Raw genomic sequence first — 17,396 nt, forward strand, 5'->3', positions numbered from 1 at the left:
GGGGCATCAAGAAGACAGAGATATAATCAGGTGCCTTTGGCTCCCAAAATGAAAGTTTAGAAACACCATTAAGAGGATGACTGCAGGAAAACACACAAGCTGAAATATTATTAGCCAGTCACAACCTTTTTTTCTCCCCTTCTGCTTGCCCTTCTATTCCTGCTAAGACTTTTTTCAGTGCGGTTAATTTTGACAGATATTTTTAAGGTTTGTCTTCGAGACACGGATTTAAAAGGCAATGTAGCCAGTTAGACAATACAGTGGACAGAATTAAAAGAGGGGGGAAAGGAAATTGTGGGATAGGGTCAATGCAACCTTTTTGTCCTTCTTCTGAACTTGGTTTACTAACTTTTAAGCTAGTTTCTATAGACCGAACAGGAAAAGTTAGTTCTAGAGCAGGGGTGTTAAACTGCCGGCCCGCGGGCTGGTTGCATCATGTGGAGGCTGTGCCCACCCCAGTTCTGGCAATGCGAAAAAAAGTTGTGATATGTCACGACACATCATGTGACGCGGCAAGTTTGACACCTATGTTCTAGAGCAATAAGAACTGTTATCCTCCTTGGTATCAAAGTTTACTTATAATGTTTAAATTGCACATCTCTGAGCGCAAGAGTCATAGGTTGGCAAGCTTGCTTTCAATTACTTTGAATCCTAATGTTGCAAGCAGGAAAGACTTTAACTGGGGCTCTGTTCTTTGCTCAATTACTTGTCCAACACCTTGTTGCATTCATACGTTGTGCTAAACCATAATTTGATGCGTTCAGTTCCGCATAGCATGTTTTGCAGCCTCAGACATAATTGTTGTTCATACATACCATATATGCCGGCGTATAAGGCGACTTCCGCAAGCGTTAAAATCAGTGCCAAAGATGGGGGTCGTTTCCGGCGTATAAGACGACGTTCTAGGCATGCGACTCAGCACCAAAGATGGGGGTCGTCTTATACACCGGGTCGCCTTAAACGCCGGCATATACGGTACCCATCATTTTGTTCCCATGGCTTATGATATGACATAAGCAATATCATGCAAAGTGTGGAAAATTAGTAAGCATCCACAGCAAACTCTGATGATGTGATTGGTGACATCATCTGACAAATGCTATTATGTCTTTGACCCCCCCCCACATCTGACAGAAGTTTGCAAGCAGCAATATTTGAGTGATGACATCATGATGCATATTTGTCAATGGCCTTCTCTTCCATCCCTTCCTTTGGACATTCATATTGTAATAAGCTAAGAAAATTGGAGGGAGATGGATGAGGAAAAAGAACTAAACATAAGTGAATCTACCTTTTTTGTGGTGGGGGGGGTTGGCTTTCAAGTCAGTGTTGACTTCTTGGCAAGGTTTTTCAGAAGTGGTTTGCCTTTGCCTTACGCTGAGGGCTAAGAGAGAAGGACTGGCCCAAGATCATCCAGCCAGCTTTCATGTTTAAGCAAAGATTAGAACTCATGGTCTCCTGGTTTCTAGCCTAATGCTTTAACCACTGCGTTTAAATGGCTCTCTACGCCATCATTATTCCATATACTGTATGTCTTCATATCTCTGCCAGTCATCTTTGCTTCCCAAATATTCATACATAGCCTTTTGATGTCTCCTTTTTCTTTCTGAAGATCTCACCAGTTCCATCCAATTGTGACTTTGTTATTCTTCTTGTCCTTTTATGACTAAACCAGTCAGCATATTTTCAGGCTCATCATTCACTTTTATATTCAATCCACCTTCCTTCCTTCCTTCCTTCCTTCCTTCCTTCCTTCCTTCCTTCCTTCCTTCCTTCCTTCCTTCCTTCCTTCCTTCCTTCCTTCCTCCCTCCCTCCCTCCCTCCCTTTCTCTCTCTTCCTGTCTTACCACAAGGTAAATAAGTATCATTCCTAGGAAATTGCAACTGTATTCATGAAAGCTTAAAGACTAGATGTTTTCTATGGCATAAAGAAATCCTCAGGTGCCAGGTTCTGCCACTGGACTATTTACTTGTTTCCTGCTCTTCATAACTTAATGGAAATCATTTTGCCAAGGCTATCTGTAACTGTTTCTTTGAGCTCCTGCAAGCTCCTATTTGTGTCATTAATCAAGGTATCTAGCCACCTCTTCCTTTTAGTTTTAGTCCAGGCACACAATAAGCACCGGTGCTACTTATTCTCCTGTGCTCTTCCCCAATGCATATCTTCCAATCTGGACTCAACTTCCAGCATCAAGTTGACATTTTCCTGGTTTGAAGGTCCACTTGATTATCTTGGCAGAATGGTTATTTTCTTCTTCAATGGGTCATATTTAATCAGATTGCTTAACTATGCCAGGGAGGAACCATCCTTCTTGAAATGAATACTGTACCTCCTTCTATATAGCTTATAGTGTTGTAGGAATGAACTCTGTGTGTGTGTGTGTGTGTGTGTGTGTGTGTGGATGGAGGGGGGAGTGGAAACAGAAACTCTGCTGCACACAGAAGAAAGGGATAGATTTGTTTTTCTCAAATTGCTTCATGACCAAGATTGGTGTTCTCTGCACTTATTTTGGGGGTGGGAACGGAGGGGAGAGAAACTTTGTTTTTTGCAGCCATCCCAGAATGTGTCCAATAGACAAGTACAAGGAATCAGCAAACCACAGCCCTCTATAATCTCAGACAAAATTTGAGATATAGTTCTTAAAATAAGTATTTAACAAGATCTGGCTCCATGCTGGAGTAAGTAAAGCAACAACAGGGTAAGTAAAGTACAGTACAGTTTACCATAGTATGAAAACACAGCTAATGCAGTCACAACACAAGTGGCCTCCCACTCTGTGATGGTTTTTCAAATGAAGACTAGATGTTGGAGAAAATGTAGAAATTCTTGCACAGAGCATAAGATTGGACTAAATGAGTTATATGTTCTTTCAACCTTACATATTCTATGCAGCTAGACTTTTATGGCCCTTTACAAAGTAGTTGTTGCTGATAAAGCAGCCAAAGATCTGGAGAATCATGTATGTCTCTGTCTCCTGGAGCAAGCCTCAAATAATTCAACTTCTGACAGCTTTTGAACGATCATTGCTCAAGAATGAACTCTTCAAGGTCAATGATCTTGAGATCTTCCTTATTTGTCAACACTATTGTTTCTGCTGTCAGATGTGCACCAAATTAATTCTTTCTGAGACAGAACAGCATCTCTATTTATATTTTACATAGAATACAGAAGGATATTGCTGGCACATAACATATTTCAGATTAAATCACATGGTCAGATATATTCAATCCTGTTTTTTTTTCCTTCCATTTATTCATGTCTGATTCTTGGAGACTGTCTGGACATGTCCCTGAAGTTTTCTTGGGGAGGTTTTTCAGAAGTAGTTTGCCATTGTCTCCTTCCTATGGCTGAGAAAAAAATGACTACCTCAAGGTCACCCAGCTGGCTGTGTGTCTAAGGTGAGACTAGAACTGATGCCTTAACCACTGTAGGTTTAAAAATAGGTTAGTTAATAGACCTGGGAGAGTCAGTAGGTTAGTTAATAGGTTAGTTAATAGACCTGGTCTAGCAGTTATAGTGTTGACAAGGACTAGTGACAAAGGCGTATAAGATAAGATAAGATAAGATAACCTTTATTGTCATTTTTATACTGTGGGCACGATGGCACACATCAAAAATGAAATTTAGTTGCCTGCTCTCAAAGTGAAACACAAAAAAAGACACACACCTAAACATACTATGAACAACATATGTATAGACCCACATCCCTATATATACGTAGCAAATAAATATTAAATATTGTCCATCTTGAATATGTAACGGAAGGAGGAAGCTTGAGAGTTCACAAGGTTAATGCTGTATGGAATGAAACTCTGACTGAATCTGGATGTTCAGCTTCGGATACCACGAAGCCTCCTCCCAGAAGGTAACAAGGAAAACAGGTTGTGAAGAGGATGTGTAGTGTCCCAGATAATCTTACAGACCCTGCTCAAGCAACGCTTCTGTGCTATGTCCTGGATGGGAGGGAGGGAACTGCCAATGATCTTTTCGGCCATTCTCACCACTCTCTGCACCGCCTTCCTGTCTGAAGCAGTGATGCCTCCAAACCAGACTGTGATGCTGTATGACAGGATGCTCTCGATTGTCCCCCTGTAGAAAGTGGTCAGGACAGGGGAAGGAAGATGTGCTTTTCTCATGCAACACAGAAAATGCAGGCGCTGCTGTGCCCACTTCACCAGTTTTTCAATGTTGAGCGACCAAGTCAGACTACTCATTAGCTGCACACCCAGGAATTTGATGCTGGTAACCATCTCCACGGGTAAATCATTTATGCACAGAGAAGTGTGCATAGCTCATTGGCCATTTTAGTCCTTCTCACTTTAAGCCCAACCAAACTCACATGATTGCTCTTTTAGGAATAAAATAAAGATCTCTATGGAAGCTGCTTTCAGTGCATTGAGAAAATAATAGTAAATAAATGCATCAGCATAGTTGGGGGAGATAAAGGACAATATGAAATTTGTCAATACTCTTGCTATATAGGCTGCTGTTGATAATAAGCTGCCAAGCAACTCATGGAAGCTTCTTTCAAAATCCTGATGGAAATCCCTACATTCCAAAACGTTAATGGAAGTTAAAAAAAAATCTCAGGTTTTATCAATTCATGTCGAAACTCACACATATCTGTCCTTTGTTGTCTTTTTTTTATAGCTAAAGGTCTGAAAAAAAATTTGGGAAGTGTGTTACAATCTGAGGTAGCATAAGCAAATAAAGGCTTCAATAAACAAAGTTTTTTTCTTAACAAGGCTAAATTCAAGGTTATCACACAGGATAGTTGAGAACTTTTGTTGATAAAGATAGCAGATCCTGAGAAAACTAAGCTACTTATTTTTAAGAAGAATTTTGTTTATTTATTGATTGGCTTGATTTGATTTTTCTGCCTCACCTCTCGTCTAGACCCAACCTTGGGTGGCTTACAAAAATTAAAAACTAGTAAACATTAAAATGATAAAGCAATAAATAATAATTATATTGATAATTTACAACTGAAAGATGGGGAGGAGGGAAGCAGGAAGTACGTGGGGAGAAGTGTGGCCTTCTCTTAACCAGATAGCCACCTCCAGAGTGGTGCACTCCAAAGTAGACAGGGCTAAGGATGCAGTACTTTTCCATTCGGGAGCACTGAAGGATCAATTTATCTCTTGTCTTAAAGTTTCCAGATGGTTAACAGATCTACTTTACCAATTAATATTCTTGAAACCTTCTCTACAAAATGACCATGGCTCCATCCACTTTTGGAGTATGGCCATCAACATGTTACAGAAAGCCTAATGTGGGCCTTTGACCACTCAGGTTTAAGACTCAATGTTTGTGTGAATGCTGTTTATTAGGAATTGTTCAGTCATTCCTGGTTAAGGAAAATAGGATCCGAGAGGGTTGGGCAACTATGGCAACTTTAGGACCTGTCAACTTCAACTCAAAGGGCGCAAAATTACCATAGTTGCCAACACCCGGTCTAGAGCATTGCATTAAGTTTAACTTATTGACTTCCGGTTTAGATTGCAGTGGCTGTAGGCACACGAAGAGGCTCTCTCTCTTTGTTACCTGCTTTTCCTCTGCCGGTAGACCCTTAATCGGGTCGAAAAGTCACCCTGGAAGGATGACTACCGATGAGGAGGACTCTCGTTGATTCGGGGGGAGGAGGCAGCTCCTTCCTCAGTCCGAGGCAGCTCCTCAGGGCCGGCAGACAGAAAGATCGGCCAGTAACATGGCCAATTATTTAGCTGCTCCAGCTGAAAGTCAAAAGAACATCTAAGCATTAAGAAACCATCGTGGATGATTCCAGTGAGACTTTTCCCTCTCTCCTTCTGCCTAACTACTCTCCTGTCAAAAGCCTTTTGGAATTACTTCCCTGCTTTGAAAGAGCTGCCTTTGTTTATCTAGGGAAAAGAGCTTTCCATAACAAAGGAAAAAAACTTCTTATTGACTATTTTTACTTTTGGCTACTTGGGGGCCCTGGAAAAATCCTTGTCATAAAACTTTATTATTATATCTTCTAAGCTGGAGAATAGTGTCTTCCTATGTCTTGGACTTACTTTTTTAAAGAGATAAATCTTTATTGTTTGAAAAAAACAACAACAACTCTGTGAGAAGCCGGAAAAGAGACTCCATAGTTCTGACTTTGCTAATCTCATTCTTGATGTCTGGAAGAGACTTTCATAGTTTACTGAGGACATTGTGTGGAGAAATTTCATTGTAACTGTTTTTTGTTTGTGTTACTATTGAAATGGAGAAATCATACAACTCAACTGTAAACTCATACTGGAAAAAAATTTATGAAGCTACTGAGGAAATATGTTCCCAAATAAGAGAGAGAACTGCAGAAATAATAAACAGAATTTTTACTGTGAATTTACAAACTGACCTTCAGACTCTACTTGATCATTCTACAGACCAAAAAGCAACAGAAGAAGAATTAATTTACATATAACCTATTTAGACTTTGGATGACCAAAAAATGATTGTAACTAAACTATCTACAATTGCAAAACTAACAGAAATGGACTTGAAATTACAACTGTTGGAGAATTATGACAACCTTGATAATCAACTATTAATTATAAAATTGGACATGATTGAGTGTTTTATCCAGCAGACAGGAACCAGGCATCAAAAACAGAGGATGGGAGGTCTTTTACTGATCCAAATGATATTACAAGCAATAATGGGAGATCTATTTGCTGAAATAGAGGCTTGTTATGGAAGCCTGCTTGTCGTAGGAAGAAAGCCAGAATAAGACTAAAAAGAGAAACTTAAAATTATATAATGGATTAAAAAGGTTTTGAGAAATATGGACTGATTTAAGGATTAAGATTGAAAATTTGTGATTATTAGAATATATACGTTAAACAGAGTAAGAATGTATTTTTTGAATAATATGTTTATTTGTATGAAAATTATTTCGTAATGGAATGAGAATAAGAATATGAAAGAGGCTTTTAGAAATTCAGATAGCTTTAACAACTAATTGAGTGTGTTAAGTTAGTAAGACGATATTTTGTGTAATAATAGGTGTGTTCTTTTTTTAGATATGATAATTATTTGAATGAGATTTAAATTTTATTTGAAGTAATAAGAGAGATCTGTGATAAAATCAATGGTTTATGAGATTATGAATTAGAATATATCTGGATTAGTATTTTAAAAGGGATACCCGAAGTGATAATACATTTATCTAAGGTTAAATTGGACTATGGTAATTGTAAATTAATAAAGCTCAAAACAGGATTAGGATTTATAGATATGTAATGTAGAAATGGATTATGTTAAATAGGTTATATCATTTGAGGGAAATAGAGAGGGAACATTTAATGTATTTACTTGAGCTATTATATGATTTTGTTTTTGGATGATTGACCACCTAACCACCACGGTATGTCTTGAGCATTCTGTTGTAAAAGTTAAAAAACCAATAAAATTGGTTATAAAAAAAAGTTTAACTTATTGACTCTTTTGTGGGGAATAGAAAAAAGGAAGTCATGATATATGGTTTTGAGCAGAGGTCTCCAAACCTTGGGCTGCAGCCCACTATCATACCAGGCCTTGACCCATTCGGAACTGGGCTATGGAAGCAGTGGGTGAGTATGCTCGAGCGCAGCTCCATTTATGTGAGTAGCATGTGTTTGTGTCTGCCACTCGCAGGTAACCATTCTCTCTCTATTCCCCACCCTACCCCTGGTCTTCAAAACTGGAAAGGTGGGGATTGCTGGTTTTGAGGATTAGAATAAAAATAGCAGATTATAGAGAAAATGTAAGGAATGCTGTAATCATAGAATAAGATATTAACATATTTATACCTATACTGCTGCAAAAGAAAATTGGAAGCCACTTCTTTGCAATCCTTTTTTGTCTTTGATTTCTGAAATTTTGTCATGGCTCTTCCATTTTTTATTTTGCAACCTAAATATTATTTGCTGTTGGATTTTATTCTGTATTTACAATTCTAATTTATTTTTTTTAAAAAAAAATCAGGCTGGGCATATCAACCACAGTTCAGAACTACAGCAAGGTTTGAATTATCTTATTCTACTTTAATTACAGTCCAGTGTTGGATCAACTAATCACAGATTAATTATTAACTTATGGTTAATAAATAATTACAGTATTCCTCCACAAAATGTCCAAGGGTGACTTCAAAACAAAGCTTTTCCTGCAATATCACCTCTGCTGAACCTTGGCAAGCTTTAAGAACAATGACTTATTCAACAAATTATAATTAGCAAGAATCTAGTTTAGCACAATAGGTCATGATTCTATTGTTTTTTGCATCAACACATTTCAATTTCAGGCTTCAATATCTTTTTATAAACCCCTGTCTTTATAAATCAGCCCTATGGAACATCCTGAGATTCCTTTTCTCTATTGAACTGGCATTATCTTCCCCAACTTCAGGTAGTTATTTCACTCAAACTTACTGGAGAACATTTATAGCTCAGGGTTGAAATGAGGGATCCTTGGTGCTCTCTGAGCTTGGATGTTTTCTTGCAGAAGTTTCATTACACAAGCTAGTTAATATCATTAGTATTAGCTGGCACTGATGGTGTTACCTAGTCTGGGTAACGAAATGTTTGCAAGAAAACAAGCAAGTTCTGAGAACACCAAGATCCCCTTCACTCAAACTTGTTTACCTCATTCTTTTAGTGCTGACCATCTCTGGATGGAGCATGAGCTGACCTTTGATAAAACATCAACCAGAGATGGTGACTATTAACTGGAATGCTAAGAAGAATTATTGTAAAGATCAAGCCCACACAGTGAATTTCAAGGACAGTCAGCCATTGTGAATGGGAGTCTTGAAGGAACGAAACCCCCAAAATAATAATCTATTTTTGCAATTTATTCAACAATCCATGGTTGACAGAAATGGAAGGTTCTCCTGATGATCATATCCAGGTGGGGTTTTTTTGTCCTTCGTTATCAATTTTACTGGCTTGTTTACCAAAGCAATGCACTAAGCACATATGTGAAATTTTAGGCAATATCACATCCATTGGATCGCAGTGATAGGAGTTCTTTTCTTGTCACCATTAGTGCAGAACTCTTTTGTTTCACTCTAAGCACATCTGGGACTGGGATTTGGACCAGTTGTGGCTCTGAGTGCCTAAAACAGGGGTCTTCAAACTTGGCCCTTTTATGACTTGTGGACTTCCTCATGCCTGGCTGAGGAATTCTGGGAGTTGAAGTCCACAAGTCATAAAAGGGCCAAGTTTGAAGACCCCTGGCCTAAAACATAGTCTCTATATATGTTGTTGGGATGGGATCTGATCAAGAAAGTAGACAGGTTGATTGAAATATCCTCTATTGGGAAGAGTGAGAAGCAGAAAACATTTAAGGGCTTAAATGCCATCATTACAGGTAGTCCTCAACTTACAACAGTTTGTTTAGCGATCATTTGAAGTTACAACAGCAGTGAAAAAAGTGACTTATGACCAGTTTTTATACTTATGACCGAGGCAGCATCCCCATGGTCATGTGATCAAAATTCAGATATTTGGCAACTGACTCATATTTATGGCGGTTGCAGTGTCCCAGGGTCATGTGATCCCCTTTTGCGACCTTCTGACAAGCAAAGTCAATGGGGAAGAAAGATTCTGTTAACAACCACGTTACTAATTTAATAACTGCAGTGATTCACTTAATAACTGTGGCAAGGAAGGTCATAAAATGGGACAAAACTCACTTAACAAATGTCTCCCTTAGCAACATAAATTTTGGGCTCAGTTGTGGTCCAAAGTCGAGGACTACCTGTATAGTCATCCAGCTGTTTTGAAATAAGAAAAAATTGCAACTGGGCATGAAATTTCCTACCTGTTTTGAATATAGAGAAGTTTTCTGAGGGGACAGAATTCTGTGAAAGTGCCTGGAAAGACTAAGCAGATAAGTTATGCAAGCAACTTGGCAAGAGGGTGTGTCCCAGCATAGCACTTTGGACAGCAGAATAAAAAGTGAAAGAGCAGTTAAACTCAGGAAAACAAAACCTAAATCTTTTTGTCCCAACGTTAAACAATGTAGCCAAATCCGTCAGAAGATCGGACAACACCCATATTGTTTAGCGTGAACGTCAAACTAACTTTTAAAACAAATGTGTGTGTTTATTATGGTATAAACCATAGTTGCTTGTGTGTATTTCGCTTGTTTGCCTCATTCAAATATAAATGTAGAAGGTTTGGAGCACTGAGAGCATTTGATTGGCACGTCCACAAAATGGGTTTTGTGGTGCATACTGCATGGCCAATCACAAAATACTTATTTACCTGCAGGCAAATCCTGGTCCGCAGTTGTTCACTGCTTTATTTTGTAAGAATGTAACAATCCACCTCACAAGGTTGTTGTGGGAAAAAAAGGAGGAGGATGGACTGTTTGCCACCTTATGAGTTACTTATAAAGTAAAAAGGTGGGATAAAATCTAATAAAGGAGACAGAGAGATAGGAGGGAGAGAGAGAGGGAGAGAGAATGTCAGTCAATCAGCCCATCTTTGGGATGTATAGCTCAAATAAAGGGTTAGAAAGATAGACTAAGCTTGAAACTATCAGCTTCTAGAGATGTGCAAATCATTTCAAACGCCTTTTCCCCCTGGGTCAGGGGTTTTCAACTTTTTACCCATTGTACCACTTTTAGGATATGGCAGCATCCAAGTGCCACCAGTCGCCTAGCAAGGTGTCAAAAACTTGATGACCCCCCCCCCAAAAGGAAAAAAGTGATAAAGTACAGGTAGTCCTCAACTTACAACAGTTTGCTTAGTGACTGTTCGAAGTTACAATGGCACTGAAAAAAGTTCCCCCCAAGCCATAGCCGAGCAAGACACCTACCCGCCCAGTGGCACTCTTCCTCCTGTCTGAGGTTTCCATTGTTGTCAGCATTTCTGTTGAGGATTGGCAGTGGGGTGGGGTGGGAGGATATTTGGTTTTTATTCCCGCTGTCTGCTGGGTGGTTGCAGCAGGTTTTGGTCCTTCACATGACCCTGGGACACTGTGATCGTAATAAATATGAATTCAGTTGCCAAGCATTTGAATGTAAATCTCAAGACCCTGGAGATGCTGCAACATTCCAGCTGATCAGCACTTCTTCAGGACTCAGCAGAAGCACCAGGATCAGCGCTGAGCTCCAGCTGGAGCCTGGTGCTGATCCTGGCGCTTCCACTGAGCCCTGACAGCCCCAAAGAAGCGCCGATCAACTGGAAAGCGGCACTGATCCTGATGCTTCCGCTGAGCTCTGAGAGCCCTGCAGCTCCAGCCATCTCTCACTTAGGCTTGTGCGGTGTTGTCACCGGTTCAGCTCATTCCCCTCCCCTGCTACTTTTCTAGGATGGTCGCGTACCATCTGCCAGGTGCCAATGTACCACAGGTGGTACCTGTACCACTGGTTGAAAAGCCCTGCCCTAGGTAGAATAAAACCCAATACTAGTACAACCTATTGCATCATTTCAGAAATGCCCAGTCCTCAGAACTAATTCTAGGATCAAAACAGGACAGTTTGTAGTTGGGAATGCTCAATCATGAAACATTTTGCTCTCTACTCTTGAGCTGCATGTTCACTTTAATATTGCTATGTATTTCTATGTTTGGGGTGTGTGTGCAATGGTTCAGCGATTAAGATGTTGGGCTTGTCAGCTGGAAAACCTGCAGCCCTGGTTTGAGACCTGAGCACCATGTGATCGGATGAGCTCTCATCCTCATCCCAGCTCCTGCCAACCTAGCAGTTCGAAGGCATGCAAATGTGAGTAGATAAATAGGTACCATTTTGTTTGGAAGGCAACAGTGCTCCGTGATGTCATGCTGGCCACATGACCACGGAAATGTTTTCAGATAGTGGTGGCTCAGTGGCCTTGAAACGGAGATGAGTACCTCCCTCTATAGTTGGCAACGCCTAATCGAGTAAAATCCGCAGGGACTCCTTTACTTTTACCTTTACGTATTTCTGCAAACACTAAGGAAGATTGGTGATATTGCACTATTCTTGCTTTTCCCCAACTCAAAACAGAGTAAATGTCACAAACGTTGGGTGTTGCATGTTTCTTTGTTTTGCTTTCAGATATATAGTATTTGCTTAAGGCAATTAAAGCATTTTTAAATTTCTCCTTCCTCCTGTGCCTGTAAAGCAATGGTTCTCAACCTTTTTAATGCTGCGACCCCTAACCGGTCGTAAGTCGAGGACTACTCAACCAGTCGTAAGTCGAGGACTACTCAACTGGTACAGCACCATTTGCAGAATGGGACTTTTGGCGGGCTCAGCAGGGCAAAGACAGTCTGGACAATTCCTATTGGCTTTTGAAAGCCAATAGAATTAGACTCTATTCAAGAGAGTCTATTCTATTGGCTTTCAAAAGCCAGTAGAATAAAAGGGAGTAGCACAGCTAAGGAAAAGGGGAAAAAAATGGCGGATTGCGTTGTTTGGCGACCCCCGTGAAATGGTCGTTCAACCCCAAATGGGGTCCCAACCCACAGGTTGAGAACTACTGCTGTAAAAGGATAGGATTGCAGCACTGATTTTTTTTTTAAAAAAAAAAAACTTGCTGCTTGTAGACCAGGTATGGGCAACCTGTGGGGTAAAGGCAGACATGGCTCCTGCACCTGTATTGGCCTTACCTCCATCCTGAAATCATGATGTCAACAGGCAGTGAAAAATGGTCAGATGTGGCTGGTACAGTTTGGCCCTATTTGTCTCTATGGTTCTTTGAGGGGGGAATGATTTTTTAAAGGGGAAGTGTAGCACATCCTGGAATAGAGGAATACTGGGCAAATGAGCAAAAAGCTACTTCTGCTATTTTTTTATATAAAGAAGTAACTTTGTTTTTCTTCTCATAATAATCTCATAACTCTTTCCCATGAATGGGACAGTGAAATGCTCTTTGAATCCCCCCTATTGACACATTTGATTGAGACATTCAATCAAAAAGAAAGAAAACATTTACTTATTCAAGGATTTCTAAACTGACCTTTATTTGAACTGCTCTGTACATCCAGAACTGTTTCTCACCTATTTAATCCATGCAAATATTGTGTGTTTTAACAAAATGATGGAAAAGGCAAGTCGGGGCCACTAAAACAAAACGATATCAATGAATACATGCTGTAATCATAATTGAACAGTTATTTTAACAGCACACAATTTTAATTTTTTTTTCATGAGAAAACAAGTCTTATTTTGATTAATGGAATTCCCCAGGACTCAGAGTGCATGGCCATTGGCCAAAAATCTAGGCGCAGTCATCCTTAATGTTTGATAAACAAATGCTTGAGCCAACTTTCTTTATCCAATAGCAAAACATGCAGAGACTGAAACCTATAAACCTGGATGATCTTAGAGCCTGCTAATTCTTCATATTTGAGGGATTTTGCACAGTGAAAAGTTAGTGCAAACACGAAAGTATGTGCTTCCCAATTTCTTTGTTTACGTTTATTTTACAGTGCTTGCTTCCTTCTATGCTACCTTTGAAACCAGTAGGTTCCTTCCTTGTTTATTGTAACCCTTTGTAAACATGAAGCAAAAAAAACCTTTAGATTCTACAATATAATTGCAGGCAGATCCTGACCTGATCAACCCTGTGTGTACTTAGTTGTCAAAGTTTCAATTAACCCTTGTGCTTGAAGGGCTGGTCAAACGCAATCAATGAGGATTATACAGCCATTTGTCAGATATGGTATAGTGTTTCCTGCCTGAGCAGGGGGTTGGACTAGATGACCTCCAAGGTCCCTTCCACCACCACCACCACCACCACCACCACCACCATCATCATCATTATTATTATTATTATTATTATTATTATGGATCATCGCACAGTCAGCCAGATATTCAGACTGGATTTGGCATTTTGTCTACCTATCGAGTCCTTACCCAGGACCTGGGATAGGCAGATGTATTATTATTATTATTATTATCGATCATCGCACAGTCAGCCAGATGTTCAGACTGGATTTGGCATTTTGTCTACCTATCGAGTCCTTACCCAGGACCTGGGATAGGCAGATGTGGATGTTTGATGGTATTACAGATATCGTCGCAGGATGGAAGCAGTTCCTAGTAAGGCCGCCTTTTGCAATTGACTAATAGCGAATTTGTCAATGCCAATGGTGTTCAAGTGGTGCTCCAGTTGTTTTGGGATTGCACCCAAGGAGCCTATGACTATTGGTACTACCCTTGCTTGCTTTTGCCACAGTCTTTCTATTTCTATTTGTAGGTCTTTGTATTTTGTTATCTTCTCCAGTTCTTTCTCTTCTATTCTGCTGTCTCCAGGCACTGCCACGTCCACTATCCAGACTTTTTTGTCTTTCTTATCGACAATTGTTAAGTCTGGGGTGTTATGTTGCAGGTGCTTGTCTGTTTGAATTCTGAAGTCCCAGAGCAGTTTAATTTTATCATTTTCTATGACTTTCTCTATTTTATGATCCACCAGTTTTTGCTTACAGGCAAATGATATTTTTTGCAGATCTTCCAATGCACCATTGTTGCTACTTTGTCATGCCGCTGCTTGTAATCAGTCTGTGCAATCTTCTTGCAACAGCTTACCAAGTGGTCCACTGTTTCTTCAGCTTCTTTGCATAGGCGGCACTTACTGTCTGTTGCTGTCTTCTCAATTTTGACTTTGTATGCATTTGTCCTTAAGGCTTGGTCTTGTGCAGCCAGAATTAGTCCCTCGGTCTCTTTCTTCAATTTTCCTGCTCTTAGCCATTGCCAGGTTTTATTATTATCTGCTTTCCCAGCTATTTTTTTCATGTATTGGCCATGTAGTGCTTTGTCTTCCCATGCCTCTATTCTGTTCTTCATTTGGTCTTTCTTGAGGCCAGTTTGGTCTCTCCAGTAGTTAGTAAGCCTTCCTGATATACTAATTTCAGTGCATCTTCATCATTGTTCTTCAGATATTCTTCCAAAGCCATTTTTTCTTCTTCAACCATCTGATGTACTTGTAGCATTCCACGCCCACCTATTTGCCTTGGTAGATAAAGTCTATCAATGTCACTGCGTGGATGAAGGGCATGATTCATTGTCATTATTTTTCTGGTCTGCCTATCCATTGCTTTTAGTTCTGCTTGAGTCCAGTCCACTATTCCAGCTGTGTACCTAATGACTGGGATTGCCCAGGTGTTGATTGCCTTTATGGTATTTCCTCCATTGAGTTTGGACTTTAAGATCTTCTTCACTCTCTTGATGTATTCACCTCTAATCTTTTTCTTGACTTCAGTGTGCTTGATGTTGTCAGCTTGAAGGATACCCAAGTATTTGTAGTACTCTTCCTCATCCAGACTCTTAATGTTATTTTCGTGGGGCATCTTGATTCCTTCAGTTTTCATTATTTTTCCTTGTTTGATAGTAAGTGTGGCACATTTGTCCAAGCCAAACTCCATTACAATATCTTGGCTATATATACGGACAGTGTTGAGCAGCGATTCTATTTCAGATGATGTTTTTCCATACAGCTTCAGATCATCCATGTAAAGGAGGTGGGATAGTCTGCAGATGTTTTTGATGTTTGATAGCCATGTCCTGAGTTATTCAGTATTGTTGACAGAGGAAACAGTGCAATAACAAATAGTAATGGTGATAATGAATCTCCTTGAAATATTCCTCTCTTGATATTAACCTCTCCCAGCCTCTCACCATTGATCTGCAACTGTGTCTTCCATTGTGCCATCGATCTTTGCACAAATTTTCTGATGTTTCTACTGACTCCTGTTATTTCTAGGCACTTTATTATCCAATCATGTGGCAGAGAGTCAAATGCCTTTTTGTAGTCAATCCATGCCACATTCAGGTTGGTCTTCCTTCTCTTGCAGTTTTCCAAGATCATTTTGTCTATTAGGAGTTGATCTTTTGTTCCTCTGCTATTGGGGCGGTTTCCTTTCTGCTCAGGTGGAAAGAGATTGTTTTCAACTAGATGCTGTTGCACTGCATCAGCTACTACACCAGTTAGTAATTTGAAAGTTGTTGGTAAGCAGGTAATTGGCCTGTAGTTACCTGGTGTTGCCCCTTTTGCTGGATTTTTCATTATTAGGTAGGTTTTCCCAGTTGTTAGCCACTTTTCAATTTCTCCTCCTTGTAGTATATTGTTGAACTGTTGGCAATGAGTGGGTGTATAACAGTTAGATGTTTCAACCAAAACCCATGCAGTTCATCTTCACCTGGTGCTGACCAATTTTTGATTTTCTTTGCTCTTTTTTCTACCATTTTTGTTGTTATTACTAGTTCTTTCATTTCAACTTCTGTTTTATTTGCATCCACCTCTTTTAACCAAGCCGCATCCTTGTTGTATTTCTTTGGGTTATCCCATATCTGCTTCCAGAACTGCACTGTTTCTTCCTTGTCAGGTACTGACTGATTCTTGCAGTTTCTCCATTGATGGATTGGTAGAAACGTTTCTGATTGGATTGAAATTGGAGGTTCTGCCTATAGTTTGCAATTCGAGCTTCATATCTACTGATTTTCCTGGCTATAGCTGTTATTTGTTGCTTTATTATTTCCAGTGCTTCCTTGATCTTCCTTGTTTCTAAGTGGTATTTCTTGATTAGGTATTCTTTGGTCTTCTTGTTCTTCAGCTTCTTTTCTTTCATCTGTTCTAGCTTGCTTGCATGTGATCTTAACTTGCTGATCTTATTTTCTAGTCTAACCTTCCATTTTTCTGGTGCACTGTTTGTTTGTTTTTCTTCTTTGTTGATTTTGCATCCCAGGTATTCTGTTATAACTGCAGCTGTGCTGTACATTAGTTGGTTTGTTTCTTGCAGTGAATTGGTGCTTATACTTGCTATTGCAGTATTTGCATCTTTTAATGCTTGTGCTAGCTGTTTCTTTGGAACAAGCTTCAATGCAGGTAGCCTTATTCTGTTGTTTTTGTGCTGTTCTAGATGCTCAGTTATTCTTTGTTTCAATTCTTTTATTTCTTTAGTTAGAGGGTTTTGTTCTTCCTGAGGAGAGGTGCCTGGTTTCCAAATGAGAACAGTTGTATATCTCTGCTGATTCCTTCACTGCCAACTCCCCCTGGTTTGCCTCTACATTCTGAATTACTTCTGGTAAGGCTTTGATTTCTTTGCCCTGGGTAAACCTTTGCAGTTCGTCCAATTCTGTTTCTGTGAATACTTTATTTCGTGTTATAAATCGGCGTTGATCTGCTAGTCTCTGTTCTGTTATTTCTGATTCTGGATGTTGTTCTTTCCAGAACTGGTGCATTCGTTTTAGATATCCTCTTCTTGTTGGACTTGATCTGTAGTAACAGATCATTATTTCTTTGTTTTCCATCACTGTGTATCTGCGACGGGTAAACACCTTTTCTTCCAGTAGTTCTGCAGCTGCTGGCCCTGGTTGCTCAGCCAACAGTCCTGAGTCCTGTAACCCATTTTTCACCAGATATCCAGGAACTCCAATATCTAGTGCGGACCTTGTTAACCCGGGCGACGTCCGAGCCGG

Source organism: Crotalus tigris, unplaced genomic scaffold (genome assembly GCF_016545835.1).
Source record: "Crotalus tigris isolate CLP2741 ecotype Arizona unplaced genomic scaffold, ASM1654583v1 scf7180000017549.6302385, whole genome shotgun sequence".
NCBI classification, from domain to species: Eukaryota; Metazoa; Chordata; class Lepidosauria; order Squamata; family Viperidae; genus Crotalus; species Crotalus tigris.